Genomic DNA, 16,140 nt, shown 5'->3' on the forward strand with positions numbered 1-16,140 from the left:
AAGCACTCTTACAGATCCCTAAGGCCTTAAGCATGCTACGTTCCCCCTTGAAGCCGTAGTTTTCTTAACTGTAGCCCTTGAAATGAGACACTTTCACTACCCTACCAAACCTTCCGTGAACCTCAGATGATGGTTTCAGGCGGCTCATCCACGAGCTACCTTCTTTCCCTCTCTGGGCCGTCTCTCAGGTACAGACTAAAGGGAATGGTGCACCGGGTGGCACGAGGCAACAGAAGCTGGAGAGGCAGCCGCAGGATCCGCACTCAGGTGGCTGGGCAGTTCGGCCCCGCGGCGTGAGCCTAGTGGGCGGGACTTACCCGGAGGAGTTTGTGAGCCTGGCGGCTCACATTCCCGAGGGTACCCGGCCACGGGGCTAGACAGGGGTGCCGGTCGGTGCACTCGCGCTCCCCGCTGTAGGCGAGAGGCGGTTCCAGTCGTGACAGCGGTAAAAAGAAAGTGGAGGCGAGAGCTCGCGCACGCATCCCGGGGGCTGGAGGAACCCCGGCCCCGCGGCCCCGCCCGGCGACACACGGCGCGGAGTCGCCAAAGCCCTCCTTGCTCTCCCTCCGAGCTGCGCTGCGGGGTATGAAGGGCGAGCGGAGAACCGCAGGTTCGCGCACAGGCTCGGCCGACGCCTGCCGAGGGCCCCGGGGGGCGGGGGGGTCAGGCCCCGGGAAGCCCGAGGAAGACAGCAAGGACGCGAGCGTCTAGGCGGCACCGGCGCGCTGCTGGCAGCGGCGACAGCACACCACGGATCGCCAGGGAGACCCGTCCCGGCGGCCCGCGCGGCGCACCGGAAGCGGACGGCGCGCGTGATTGCGTGCGACCCTCGCGCAAGCGCAACCGGCGGGTCCTCTGTTGGAACCGATTGGAGGCTTAGGGGCTGGAGGGTGGAAGGGGATCCGCTGAGGTGGACGGACTGCTTCCGGCCAAGCTCACCGGAGCCGGAAATAGGGGCTGAGGTTGTGAAACCAGAAAGCTAAGAGGCTCAGGATAGGGATGTGGGACAGTCAGGTAACAGGGCGGAGTTCGGCCTCCCCTTTCAGAACTTTCTCGCTCCTTCAGGTTGAGGATGATACTCAATCTTGCTCCAAGCTTCCCTCCTCGCTCCGGTGAGCAGTAACAGTGATTTTTTGGACTGTAGAGCTCTGGGAACGAAGGGCTGGATTAATTTTCACGTCGTAGGTTGTGCCACATTTAAACACGTTCTTGCAAGACCGCTTGCACATGCAGTGCTAGTCTTACCTGTTTTCTACCTGCCACGGTCACCACCTTCCCAAGCTACCATCGTCTGCCGGTTTTTCATACCTGTACTCTGATCTCTACAGTCAACACAGCTGATTGGTCCGTTTGCATTGCTAAGTCTGATCAGGTGTCTCGTCTAGGAACGTAGCTCGGTGGTAGAGGGCTTCCCTAGCCTGTGCTTAGCCAAGACAGTTTGTTTTTCAAACATAATAGTTTGACCAAAACAAAAGATTTGTATCCTCATCGTCCCATGTCTACTGTATCAGTAGTTTTCAAAACAAGTTATGACGTTCATATATAAACTGACAACATGACTTCCATGATATGTTAACGGGGAAGTTTAAATTGTAGATATGAGAGAGAGAACAGCGAGAAGAATCTGAAGGAGTTCAGAGCAGAGAGAGAAAGTAGACTGAACATGGCCAAACAGACTGGACCTGGGTGAAAGAAGTGTCCAGTCCAGAGGAAGCTCCATTCCCCCAAATTTCAAAAGGCGGGGGACACAAATGGCTATCTGTGGTGCCAATTAGCATACCAAAGCACATGCTGGCTTCCAGGCTCCCACAGTATTACAAGTACCTGTTAAATATTTCAAAGTCCATGCTAGCCTCCTAGCTCTTGCCACTGCCTCCCTTATCCTTAACTCCTTCCATCTGTCCTGCAGTTACTCATTCACCTTATAACCCTGCTATGGTATGCTTATTCCCCACCCATCTCTCTGCTCTACTCCTGCACCTCTCCTGGCCAGGTCCAGTCTGCTGCTGCTGCTGCTGCTGCTGTTCAGTCTGCTGCTTTCTCTCTCAGCTTTAGACTCTTCCAGTTGCCTCTACTGTTCTCTCATCTCTACAATTAAAACCTTCCCCTTAACAGTGCCATGGAGTGGTTATACCATCCGTTTTTACAAGGGGGAGAGAGGGGGAAGCACAAAACTAGCAGGGTTATAAGGAGAATGAGTAGCTGAGGAGGGAAACCCAAGAGCCGGAGGGAGTTTAAGGAGGGGAGAAGATGAAAAGAGTTAGGGTGGACTTTTGAAAAGTGTAACACGTATTTGTGATACTGAGGGAGCCAGGCCGGCTTAAGCTTTAATATGCTAAGAAGCACCACAGAAAGCCATTTGTCCCTTCTGCCAGTGATAGGTAGAGGGGAAGTGGCATTACAAGTCCCTGAGGAATACTAGCTTTTATCTAACCACCAGAAATCCTCCTGTATTCAGATTGAGCTCATTTGTGGGTATTTGGACTGACTGCCTTTTGGGGTTTGGGGAACTGGAGTTTCCTTTGGACCTAACAATTTGGAGCATTACATGTGTCCTGCTCCAAGGAAGCTGTATTAATCATAGAGAGTGCTTCACATAGTATATCCTCCATGATTGGTTCCCAGCTCAGTAAATTACAGTAGAATCCACTGGATTGTTCAGCACTCAAACCAGAAATCTGTGAGTTATCCTTTTGGCCATGGCTTCACACCCAGCCCACAGTAACAGCCCTACCTGACTACCTCTCACCATTTTCTCTAATCCAGCTTTCCATATCTGATCTGGACCCTTACCCTGCCCCCAGCTGGTACTGATGGTTGAGCTCAGGACCTTGTACGCATACCCTGCTATGGAGCCACACTCTAAACTGTAGCATTCCTATGTTTTGCTCTGACACCAATTTTTTAAACAACAGCTTTTTTTCTTGTTTAAAGCCTTTCAGGAACTCACTGTTGCACTCAAATTAGCCTCCAAATTTTATAGGGTCAACTCCAAGTACAACAAAAATAAATACTGGATAAACAAACAAATAAATTCCAAACTCTTCCTGCTGGATGGTGTTTTGTCTGAGAAGAAAAGGCACTTATTTTAAATCTCCAAAGCTCTAGATTGGTGTCTTAGGGTTTCCATCACTGTGAAGAGACACCATGAACATGACAACTGTTATAAAGGAAAACATTTAATTGGGTGGCTTATAGTTTCAGAAGCTTAGCCCATTATCATCATGGCAGGATATGGTGGCATGCAGGCAGGCATGGTGCTGAAGAAGGAGCTGAGAGTGGAAAAGGAGCTATGTCGTGATCCCACAGGCAACAGCCAATGGTCTGGCACACTGGATGTGACTTGAGTATATGTGAGACTGTTGTTTTTCATTAAATTCAGCTGCTGCTCCTTAAGCAACTGCTCTCCTAATTGCCAACTGTAGCTCTGCAGCTACGAGCAGTGGTGACTGGCCAGGTGAGAATTCCATTCCTTCAGGCACCAGCTCTATCATGGCAACCTAAAGAAACTTTGTTTTAGATCTCTATCCCTCTATAGAACTCAGGGTTCGAAAGTTGAGGTGAAGTTCTGCTCAATCAGAGGGGCTAACTCGCATCTCCTGAAAAACAGGGCGTCCTGCTCAGCCTCCACAAAAGAACTCTTGCTACACTTAGTTCCTCCCTACCACTTCATGTCAGCTAGTTGTCGACTCAGCCTCCTAACCCCAAGTTAATTTTATTTAATCAAACAAATGCAACACGTCTTTGTATCATTAAACAAATTATTTCACAGCATAAATGAGTGTAACACATCTTAAATCAATAGTCATGATGTAAGACCTCAAAGCCCACCCACAGTGACATAGTTCCTCCAACAAAGCCACACCTACTCCAAAAAGCCATCATTTCCTACCCAAACCATCAGCAATAGCATCCAAACATCCCAATCCATAGCCACAAAATAATGTGACTGATTTTGTTGTTGTTTCTATTTGTTTGTTTGTCAAGATAGGGTTCCTCTGTGTGTTTTATCCTCGACTGTCCTGGAATGCCCTCTGTAGGCTGGCTTTGAACTCAGAGATCAACCTGCCTCTACTTCCTGTGTTGTTTGGATTGAATGTATGTGACACCACTGCCTGATGAAATTGATTTTGTTTTGTTTTGTTTTTTGAGATAGGGTTTTTCTGTGTAGTTTTGGAGCCTGTCCTGGACCTCTCTCTGTAGACCAGGTTGACCTCGAATTCACAGAGATCTGCCTGCCTCTGTCTCCTGAGTGCAAATTTATTTTTTTAAAAAAAAATGCAAAGCAGGCAGAGAATAGTGGTTCATGACTGTGATTCTATCCCTGGGGAAGACTGGCAACAAAGGATTTCCAGGTCCAGGTTGCTGTCTATCTAGCAAGAGAGGAGAGACAGAGAATATGAATGAGAATGGATATGGATGACGCTTCTGTCCGCAAACTCCCTGGAAAACTTGAGAAGCTTTCTGAGGCACTGAGCCAAGTGTCTGCTGCTTACCACAGCATCTGAATGCACTGGCTCTCCAGTTGGAGCCATACAAATCCTTCAGAACACTTAACTCTTTCCTGCTTTTGAGATTTGGCCAACGCTCTACCCTTGACTGCACTGCCCCTCTCTGATGCTCTTCATGGAGAGCTCAGCTTAAATGCCATCTTTTCTGTGACTTTGTAAATAACTCCTCCCACCCCCACAGCCTTTGCAGTAATGAGGCTTGAACCCTGGGCCTTGAGCATGCTAGGCAAGTACTCTACCACTGAGCTACATCCCCAGCCTTTAAAATGTTTGTTTGAGATAAGAGTCTCATTAATTTGCTGAGGCTGACTACCACCTGACTTTACTCCGTCAGCCTCCCCTGTAGCTGGATTACAAGACTTACAACCCCCATGCCAGTCAGATCTTTTGCTTTTCTTCTGTACCCTCATCTTTACTTTCTTCACAGCACTGGTTGCACTCTATAATTGCCTTATTTATCTGCTTATTTACTGTTCCCCCCATTATTTTTATTTCTTGGGGGCATATAACTTGACTCTGTTGTTCATCATGGAATCCTTACTGCTTAGAACCTGTAAATGTTTATTAAGTGATGTGTGACACCCAAAACAGCTTCCTGTAGTGAAAGTCTTTTTAAGGTCGATGGCGAGAGACTTTGAAGTTCTCATTTTGGTGGACTTTTGAGCAGGGCAGTTGCATGCCAGATACATCAGTGATCTGAGCTGAGAAACCCTCATGGCCATGGGCCAAGCTCTTCCTCTCGCTTGTTTCTGTATCTACAAAACAAGGCATACAGCTTTTTGAGTTTATAGTGTGTTGCTATTTGCAAGTTTTTGCAACCTACTTCAATTGGTTGTCATAGCAGCCTAAGCAAACATTACTATTCCCAGACTTGGAAAGCTTACATAAATAGATTTTCCTCAAGGCCCTTTCTGTCCTAAGAGTTCTGAGTCTGCCGATAGTCTAATACTGACACAAAGTCAGTGTCATAAACCCTATCTTCTCACGAATTTTTCTACCAGAAATTTTTAACACCCTAAACCCTCACTTAGGCTTCTGCGAGGTACTTAAGTTTATCTTCTTGTTTTCCCGCACTTGTGGCAGAAGAATCTAGAAGGAGGAACAGACATAGCCCTCTCAGCTGTGGCCCAGCCCTCATCCCTAGAAATGGTGAAGAAGGGGGACGAGAAACTTCAGCAGTGTCCTCCCTGAAGGAGGAGATGAAGGTTGCGGAAGCCGTAGGCATCACTGCCACCCTGTCTGCTCTCTCAAGTGGTCATGCCAAACACAGAGGAAGTGCCAGAGGCATCCGTGGAACCCCAGGGGGAAAGGACGAGGAATGCTCGCTATCATGGCACCGATAGGCTCTTTGCGCGGTTTCAAGAAATTTGCGTCAAAACCACTCTCATCCCTGGCTCTGTGAATGGGAAAGAGGCATTAAATGTGGCCAACATGTTTGCCTTTGTCAGTTTTCAAGCAGCTGTGGGCTGACTGAACAGATTTATAGAGGTCCATAGAACTACTTTGAAAGCATTCTGCAGAAAGGCCGGTGACATAATGCATACAGAAGGTTAATGAGCAATTCGATCACTGACTGTAGTCCAGACGACCTCTGATGAGGCAGGAGTTGGCTTTTCCTAGTTGCTTCCCCTGCACACACACCTGCTGAAGGGGGCAGTGCTGGTTGGTTGCTGTCCGCTTGACACAAACCTTGATATATCTGTGAAGAGGGAATCTTAATTGAGAACATGTCTCCATAAGATTGGCCTGTAGGCAAGTCTGTAGGGGGTATTTTCCTGAATAATAATTGATTTGGGAAGGCACAGCCAATGGTGGGTGGTGCCAAACCTGAGCAGGTGGTCCTGAGGTGTGTGAGTCACGGGGAACAAGCCGATAGGGAGCATTCCTCATGGCCTCTTCAGTTCCTACCTGAGTTTCTGCTTTGAGTGCCTACCTTGACTTCACTTCTCTGGATGACAGTCTAACTACAAGCTGTAGATGAAATAAACCTTTTCTCCAGGTGGTGGTGGTGCACACCTTTAATCCCAACACTGGGGGGGGGGGCAGAGTCAGGCGGATCTCTGTGAGTTCAAGGCCAACCTGGTCAACAGAGTGAGTTCCAGGACAGGCTCCAAAGTCATTTGATGGCCATTTGAATGTATTCTCTACTGTCAATTACTTGCATAAAAAAATAAAAAGCAGAAGCTGTTCTCACTCTAGACTTACTGATTCCCATCTCCCCCCCTCCCCGCCAACTTGATAACTCTAGAATCTTCTTGAATGTTCCCGACAGTTATGCAAGTATTGGGTAGAGAGTACACTTCTCTGTTGCCCAAGAAATTAATAGCTGGCATTAAGATGTAGCCCTTGAGTTATGCTAGAGAGCTGGATGGGGACAAAGAAAGAATATTAATGGTATGTATGGTACATACGCATGATGGAGGAAGGAAGGCTAGACTATCAGAATCCTGCTAAGTAGGACCACATCAGCCCACCCTGCCTCTCACTTTCCAGGCAAGGTGAGAGTGGATTCCTTTGAGAGTGTTGATAGTGCTATGATCGGATTCTGCCCACTGCTTCCTCAATGCCTCTGAGTAACCCAGTCTGTACCATATAATCAATACGAAGACATGCTACACTTGCCCTCCTGTAAACTGGCTTCATAAGCCACCTTCTTCCATCTATGCATCTCCTTCAGAGAAAGGGACCATATTTAAATTATTTAAGACTATTTAAATTTATAGTCAGGTTTATATTATAGTTTTCCCATACATAGAAGGTATTCTTAATACTTTTCATAGCTTTAGTGTATATAATTAATAAGTTATTAATAAGTATAACAATAAGAGAAATATCAAGTTCCTTTTTAGAGACCATATGTAGTACCTATAAAAATGTTAGTGTAGTTTTTTTAAAAAGATTTATTTCTTACATTTTTATTTATGTGTGTGTGTGTGTCTGTCCGAGGAGGCCAGAGGGTGTTGTATCCCCTAGAGCTGGAGTTACAGATGCTTATGACTGCCTCTCCTGGGTGCTGGGAACCAAATTTGGTTCTTTTGGAAGAGCAGCAAGTGCTCTTAACTGCTGAGCCATATTTTCACCCCTTTATGGTGTAGTTTAAATTTTATTTTATTCATGGGTGTGTGTGCATACAAGTCAGGGGACAATCTCTGGGACTCAATTCTCCCCTCCCACCTATGGTTGCAGGGGATGAAACTCAGGTTCCATTAGGCATATGCAGCAAGTGCTTTTATCCCAGAGCTACCTTGCTGGCCCTGCTAGTTTTTACATATACATTTGTTTATTGTGTGCATGTGAGCACACACATACCATAGCACATGTGTGGAGGTAAGAGGACCTCACAAGAGTCAGTTCTCTCATTCCACCCTTGGTGTTTCAACGATACAACTCAGGTCATCAGGCTTGATGGCAGGTGCCTTTACCCACTGAGCCATCTTGATGTAGCAGCTTGGTGTAGTGGTTTGTGGTTGTTATTGTTGTTTGCCAGTCTGCCTTCTAGGTAATTTTGTAGATTTTTCAGACGCACACAGCAATTATTTTTCTTTCTGTAGTTTGTTCATTGAAACAGACATATGAAGCAGATTAATTATAAAATTACTTCCATAGTGAATAAAACAAGTCAATAAAAATACAGTAGATGTTTAGTTCTTTTTTCCTTAAAAAGCCAGTATGAAATTTTAAAATAAAACTACTGAATGTATCTCAATTTTTGAGGCAGGCTCTCATGTCATTCAGACTAGCCTTGAACTTGCAGTGCCCTTGCCTCAACATTCTGAGTTATGAGATTAGCAGTGTGTATGCTGATGATTGTTTCATGTTTTAGATTTTGAATACTTGGTGGGTGAAAACGACGTCTCCTGGTTAGATCCTGTGGCTGTATCTTGTTAGCTCCTGGCTAGATCCTGTGCTGTATCTGGTTAGCTCCTGGCTAGATCCTGTGCTGTATCTGGTTAGCTCCTGGCTAGATCCTGTGCTGTATCTGGTTAGCTCCTGGCTAGATCCTGTGCTGTATCTGGTTAGCTCCTGGCTAGATTCTGTGCTGTATCTCGTTAGCTCCTGGAGTGCTTTCCACATCCTTCCTCCTCCACCCTTCTCCTGCAGTCCACACCACTGATTCTGCTAGCTCTTTGGGGGATCTTGCCATTTCCCTGGCCCAAGTTTCTAGGTTGGGTCTCAAATGCCCACAAGAAGACAAGATCAGGGCATTCCTCTTGAGTTTTTTCACCTTGCATAGTTGACTTCAACTTTCATTTCCAACTTGGTTGGAATGCAGGGTTATGATGCTCCCTGGACGGCCCTTGTCTTCCTTCACCCGTAACCACTTCCACTTGTGCGCCTTTCCCTGAGTGCCTCACCTGTTCTCTCGAGCTAGACACTTCACAGTCTTTAAGATGTGACAGGAGTCCTTTCCTCCAGGCTTTCCTGAGGTTTCTGTCACCATCTGACCCTTCTTCCTGTTCCTTTATATTTTCCCAGTGCTCTCTAGCATTTAGAGAACAAGGACCAGCTCAATGGTGTCTTGCCTAGGACTGCGGGGACAGGCTGTGCTCAGTTGAAACGGGTTGGCTAAAGTTTTCTGCATCATTCTGTATCCCAATCCAAGTTACATTCTATTGTTTGATGTGTTCTAACATACAGCATTAAACTTGTGTTCTTCCACCAAAATCATTGTGAGACTTTTGTCACTGTTTATTAGGCAGGAGTTTAATAAGAAATGCTCCAGGCTCCATTTCAGTGCCCTGAATGTAATTAAATATGTGTTTAAATTTGCTTTGCTTTTGTTTTGTTTGTTTGTTTTACTTAACCAAAAAGCAAAGAACCAGTGGGTAATAATAATTGCTGTGCAAGTCTGGTCATCTGCGCTCAGTCAATTCCCAGAACCCATAGGGGAAGGAGAGAACCCACTCCCCAGTGTTCAGTCTTGCCTTCTGATCTCCACATATGCACCACGGCACGCATGCATACACCCACACCCACACCCACACATAGACCTGGGTTCAGTGTTCCAGAAATTTCCTTTGCTGGGCTCTTTCATCAAAGAGAAGAAAACTAAGATTTATGCTTGCTCGTTTATATCTAGTACTGTTTAATTTGTTATCATTTAATCTTAGAAAATCAATCCAAAAGTACAGCTTCATGAATAATATCCATGCTATTGGGCATTTCTCTTAGAGTGTAGTTGCATATTCCTGCCACCAGAGGGAAAGGTGGGCTTCATAAGGGAGAAAGCTTGACTAACTGAAAAAGCCTTAGGTGTATCCAGCTGTAGTTGCTCTGATATGGTAGATATAGAGGGAAGGCAAGCAGAGAGAAGGACACACAGAATGTGGGCTTTATTCAAATGACTAAAAATGGAACTAACTGTCCCTGAGACTAACCCACCCCATTATATATCTCATTAAAGATATTTTTCAGCCTATGGATTATTGTCAATGTAATTGCCTTATGATAGGCACGTTCCAGAAATGAATTGTTGCTGAAGACATATTTGTCCACAAAACATATCCATGCAAAAAAAAAAAAAACAAAAAAAAAAACAAAAATAAGCCGGGCGGTGGGGGCACACGCCTTTAATCCCAGCACTCGGGAGGCAGAGGCAGGCGGATCTCTGTGAGTTCGAGGCCAGCCTGGTCTACAAGAGCTAGTTCCAGGAGAGGCTCTAAAAACGCTGCAGAGAAACCCTGTCTCGAAAAACCAAAAAAAAAAAAAAAAACATATCCATGCTTGCAATACTAATTTATTTTACGCTACAATATAGGTACTGCTGGCCTTCTGTACATGGGCTACCCTCAAGAAGCTCAGCTAGCAGAAGTTGGGGAAATGAACAATAACCATCATTTTGTTCACTATTCATAAGTTACAAGGGACTGGAGATGCTGGAGCCCAAAGGACCCACTGATTGAGAAAGGGGGACATTTCTGGAAAATATTGCTAAGAGCAAAGGACAGTAGCCTGACTTGCAGGGAAGGAGGAACAGGGAGTCGGCAGAAGAGGTCGGAAGGCAACTCAAGGTGGGATGGTATAAAGGCCTGGGATGCTTGCTGTTGTGTTGGGCCCACCAACCACAGGTGAGTGGCAGAGAACCTGTGGAACACAGGCTAGAGGTGTGATCAAGGGCAGAGCTGGGGTTCTTTTTCCCGTCTCTTATGGGGAGATTATTTTTGAGTTTTGCTTTCAAGAAAGATTTTTGTCTTAGCTGGGCGGTGGTGGTTCACACCTTTAATCCCAGAAACTCAGGAGGCAGAGGCAGGCGGATCTATGTGAGTTTGAGGCCAGTCTGTAGTCTGGTCTATAGAGCGAGTTCTAGGACAGCCTTCAAAGCTACAGAGAAACATTGTCTTGGAGAGAGAGAGAGAGAGAGAGAGAGAGAGAGAGAGAGAGAGAGAGAGAGAGAGAGAGAGAGAGAGACTTTTGTTTTGCTATGTAACCCAGACTGGCCTTGAGTTGGTAATCCTACTTCACCATGATAAATGCTGGGATGAAGCCGGGCGGTGGTGGCGCACCCAGCACTCGGGAGGCAGAGGCAGGTGGATCTCTGTGAGTTCGAGAACAGCCTGGCCTACAAGAGCTAGCTCCAGGACAGGCTCTAAAGCTGCAGAGAAACCCTGTCTCGAAAATAAATAAATAAATAAATAAATAAATAAATAAATAAATAAATAAATGCTGGGATGACAGGCAGGCACCACCATGCTTGGTTAAGGCCAGAGTTTTGTTTGTTTGTTTTGAGTGTGTATATGTTTTCTGAGACAGGGTTTCTTTGTGTAACCTTGGCTGTCTTGGAACTCACTCTGTAGACCAGGATGGCCTCAAATTCAGAGATCTACCTGCCTCTGCCTCCCAAGTGCTGGGATTAAAGACATGCGCCACCACCACCTGGCTAAGGCTAGAGTGTTTAAAGTCTTGTCAGCTAGGCCTCTATTTTGAGCTTATTCTGAAAACACTGCAGAACTATGGTAAGTTATGTGATATTTTTATTATGCTCTGACAAAGCTTGCTTGGAGTCAGAGGATGGGGCCAGCCTCTAGCTGACCATAGAGGTTTAGAGGAGAGAAGAGAGAGGAGACAGGAAGTAGTAGGGTGGGGCTGAGAGAGGATCTCAGCCCTTTTGGATGGAGGAACTGAAGAGGTATACGAAGCAACTGGTGGCTGCTCCCTGTTCTCTCAGGTTCTTACCCCAATATTTGACTTTCGCTTTTGTATTGATTAAGATTAATTAGATTAATGCTTCAAATTGTAATTTTTTAAGTTAAATAATTCATAACTAGAGTTGGGAGTGCCGGCTTATACCTGTAATCCGAGCACTTGGGAGTCTAAAAAAATGCAGTAACTGTTAAGTAACTGTTAAGGCTGCAATTCTTTTTTTAAAAAAAGAATTGTAAAGATGTAATTTTAATTATACATGTGGGGGGTGCAGGTGTACATGAGTGCTGATATCCATGTTCAGAAGAGGACATTGGATGTCTCGGAGCTGGAGTCACAGACATTTGTGAGCTTCCTAATGTGGGTACTGAGAACCAAATTCAGGTCCTCTGCAAAATCAGCAAATGCTTTTAAGCTGAGCCACCTTTCCACCCTCAAGAGAAATCTAATACACCATTAGCGAGGGAAGTAAGGTGGCTGAGGCTGTAGGTGTCGATGTAAACACATGGAGAGAGCTTACAGCGTTTAAGAGGATTTCTGAACCACTATTTGTAGGGATATGGTCTCATGATATAGTAACCCAGCTAGCCTTGAACTTGCAGTCTTCCTGATTCGGCCTCCTAAGTGCCAGGATTACAAAGCATGCATCCTGTGCCTGATTTGAACCCTGTTTTTATACCTGTACATGTGATTATTTCTCCAAGAGCCATGGGTTCACTTTCTACTAGACCTGCAATAAACAACTTAAGCAATGGCTCTAAATAAAGAGGGCAAGAACACAAAGCATTAAAGGACATATGGAGGAGTAGAGCAGAATGAGATACCAAAGAATGACTGAGTGCTCTTCGTGGGGTCCAGGATATGGTTAGAATAGTTAACTTGCTCACTCTGCTCAGTGTAGATGAGGTTGAGAACAAAATACCCAAGCTGCTGTGTAGTGATGAGATGAGCAGGTCTGCTTTTCGTCCCGCCCGGCTCCCACACGGCTAGCTTTACACCCGAAATAACAACACACAAATTGTATTCTTTTAAACACTGCTTGGCCCATTAGCTCTAGCCTCTTACTGGCTCTCACATCTTGACTAACCCATATCTAATAATCTGTATGCCATCACGAGATCGTGGCTTACTGGGAAAGATTCAGCATGTTTGACCTGGCCGCTGGCTCCATGGCATCTGTCTCAGGTCGGAGCATCATGGCGACTGTCCGAGGCATCTGCTTCACTCCCAGCATCCTGTTCTGTCTACTCCACCTATCTAAATCCTGCCCTATCAAAAAGCCAAGGCAGTTTCTTTATTGACCAATGAGAATCCTCCATCACTGCTGCAAAAGGACTAGAAACTGACTGTAGCTCTTTAAGAAGGAATAAGAATACCTCCTGGGAGAGATTGCAGGATAGGTACATAAAGTGATCACACCAAGTGCCTTGCAGGCAGACATGACAGCATTTGCCTATAATCCTGGCAGTGAGAAAGCCAAAGCAGGATCACCAGTGTGGACTACATGGCGAGGACCTGTGTCAAACATACAAATGTCTAAATGTGTTCCAGTTAGAAATTTCACTAAGTTCTCTGCCATCCTAGGGTGTTTTTGTCTCTTTGATGATGTGAAAATAAAGCTTAAGCATCTCTTGCTCAGACCAACCAGATTTGGGCTTTCTGATTCTGATGTTGCACTGTGAGAGTGGAGGGGTCTTGAAACAGTCTAATCCTCCTGTTGTCTTCACTAATGGAGAAACCGAGCTCCCAAAGGAAAAGCATTGAGCCTTGTCAAACGATGTGGGATTTCTCTCTGAATGCTGTAAATATGTTTTATTATCATTGGTTAATAAAGAAGCTACTTTGACCTATGGCAGGGCAGAATAAAGCCAGGCAGGAAATCCAAACAGAAATATATATAGAGAGCAGGCAGAGTCAAAGAGACGCCATGTAGCTGCCAAAGGAGAAAAATGCCTACTGGTAGGCCACAGCCTTGTGGTGATATATAGATTGATTGAAATGGGTTAATTTAAGATATAAGAGCTCGCTAGAAATATGCCTGGGACATAGGCCAAAAAGTATTGTAATTAATATAGTTTGTGTGCTTACTCAAGTCTGGGTGGCTGGAAACAAATGCACAGACTCCATTTACAGTCAATGATTGGATACTTCTGTGTAGTTGGGAAAAACTGAGTGACTCATTCTCTCCAAATGTAATTTATTTATTGAGATAACTGTTACGAGAACCATATATATGGGGATGCTATGGGGAAAACAGACTCAAGGATACAGGACAAGGTATGATCAGTTGCAAAGTCCTTCTGTTCTGCCCAAGAGAGCCAGGAACCAGGAACCAGCTACACACATTGCTTCAAGCAGCCTAACCGGGTCTTCACAACCCAAGAGAGTATGCGACTTGTCTCTCTCTTTTTAAGAGATCACATCTGCAAACAAGAAGCCACGCCCTAAAGCCAGTACCCCAAAGCTATTGGCAGAATGAATTACTACAACAGACAACCTTGATCTTTCTACCACCTGCCCCTGCCTCTATCTCCTAAGTGCTGGGGAAGGAAGACTGCACCACCATACCCACAAAAATAGCACTTTCAAATTCACTTGTACCTGGGGCTGGAGAGATGGTTCAGATGGTTAAGAGCACTGGCTGCTCCTCCATAGAACCAAGGTTCAATGCCTAGCACCCACATGGTGACTCACAACCATTTTTACGTCCAGCTCCAAAGGATTTGATGCCCCCTCCTGGCTTCTGTGGGCAGTGCATGTTTATAGCACAGACATAATGAAGGAAACATCACAAAACATAAAAGTTAAATTTTTTTAAATCAAATTCACCAGTATCTAAATGTTTCAGTCAGAACCCCTGGCACTAAAATAATTTTGACACAGTAACATTTTATTACAGTGATAATTAACAAAAGAAATGGCACCTGAGATCTCAAACATGTAGAAGATCTTACAAAATGATTAACAACAAGAAATACCTTATTTTTGTCCTGAAGGATGGTTGAGCAATGATTTATGAACAACAGCATTAAGGCACTTATTTGAATTAAAAAAGCCTACTATAAAATATGACCCTAATGGTAAAGGATGGTGACAGCTAAACATTTTTTGGTAAAAACTGAGAATTCAGGTACATTCAGCTATCTCCATGTTGTCTGCAAAGGTAAACATGTACAAAGGGGGAAAGTAGCCTGTGCTGGTAATATTCACACTCATGTCTGAGAAGCAGAAGCCATGGTAGTATCGGGACTTTGACCCCAATTTCCCAAACGAATTGCACTGAAGAGGGAAGAGCTGTTTGATTCTGTTTCCTCCTGAGGACGAGGCACAGAGTGCAGGATAAGTTTATTCAAGTGTCAAATGGAAACCCTCTGTGACCAGCAGCTTCAACAGACTTAGAATCAGTGTCTCCAATCAAAGCTTTGATGCCCTCACTGCCCAGTCTGCAGTCTTCAATACATTCTTATTTTAAATTAAGTCATAGGGTACAAAACACATACTAAAAAATCAATTAGTGTATTGCTTATTTGACTTTTTAATTGTATTTAACAGGTTTACTTTAAAATTTCAGTTACAAAATAATTTTAGTTAAAAAAATAGTTCTTACCATGATGAAAATTACTGTATTAAAAATGCCCCCTTCTACACCAAAGCCTCCATTTTCAAGTTATTATTTTAAAAACCTTAAATTTTTACTTTTAACTCAAAGTAATTCATTTGTATTCTAATTTATGATATAGTCTATAAAAAGCCAGCTGGTGTGCTGTTTATCCTGTCCCATTATAATTTTCATGCTTAAACTTAGCCCCCAAATTTACTGTCATCCATGAATATCTAAAATTTTAGAGAAAAGAACTGGAGGACAAAAAGTCTCCAGTGCTAGCTAGTTTTCCTTTTTCTTTTTTTGGCAAGGTCTCACCAATTATCTCAGGCTGGCCTCAAAGATACAATCCTCCTGCCTCAGCCTCCAAGTGCCTCAAAGGCCACCATGCCCACAGAGTCTAGCAGCTTTCTAAGTAGCATTTCATCCATTCTGCAATTTAATTTAAAGCGAACTTCAAATTAAGAATCACTGGGATTAAGAAAAGATTCCAAGAGGGGACGAACAAAAAGAACAAAAGATTGGGCAAAAGCATAACAGCTTTTCTATAGACTCTTTCCTGAATATACTGCCTCCTGCTCCAGCCTCAACAGAATCTCAGCTCAGGCACTCTCCAGAGCATTCTCCAAGTCCCCTCTAGGACACCTGCTTCCCAGATACTTGGGAATATCTGAAGAAGTATTTATTTCCATGCAGAGAACCCTCAGCTCATCTCTGTCATTACCTACAAGAAAAGCTTCAGTAAGGATATTAACAGGGGCTGCAGAGCCCGAATCCAAACCTACTTCATTCCTTTGTACTTTGCAAAGTGGGGTTAACACTGGCAATGCGTTCTACAATGTCACACTGCCAGGAACAGCCTGCAGATGATTGCTGTTTGTGCTAGGA

At 44.7% G+C, this 16,140-nt stretch overlaps 1 protein-coding gene across 1 annotated transcript in view; it reads right to left on the reverse strand.

The window, feature by feature from the left end:
• The window catches only part of Hmgxb3 (HMG-box containing 3), a 43,024-nt gene extending 42,144 nt beyond the window's left edge, over positions 1-880 (reverse strand). The window contains exon 1 of the mRNA XM_038329507.1: positions 318-880. The gene's annotated coding sequence lies outside the window, so the exon portion shown is untranslated. The remainder of the gene's footprint in view (positions 1-317) is intronic.
• Between the last annotated feature and the right edge of the window lie 15,260 nt (positions 881-16,140).

The sequence above is a fragment of the Arvicola amphibius genome, chromosome 5 (assembly GCF_903992535.2).
Source record: "Arvicola amphibius chromosome 5, mArvAmp1.2, whole genome shotgun sequence".
Classification (NCBI taxonomy): Eukaryota; Metazoa; Chordata; class Mammalia; order Rodentia; family Cricetidae; genus Arvicola; species Arvicola amphibius.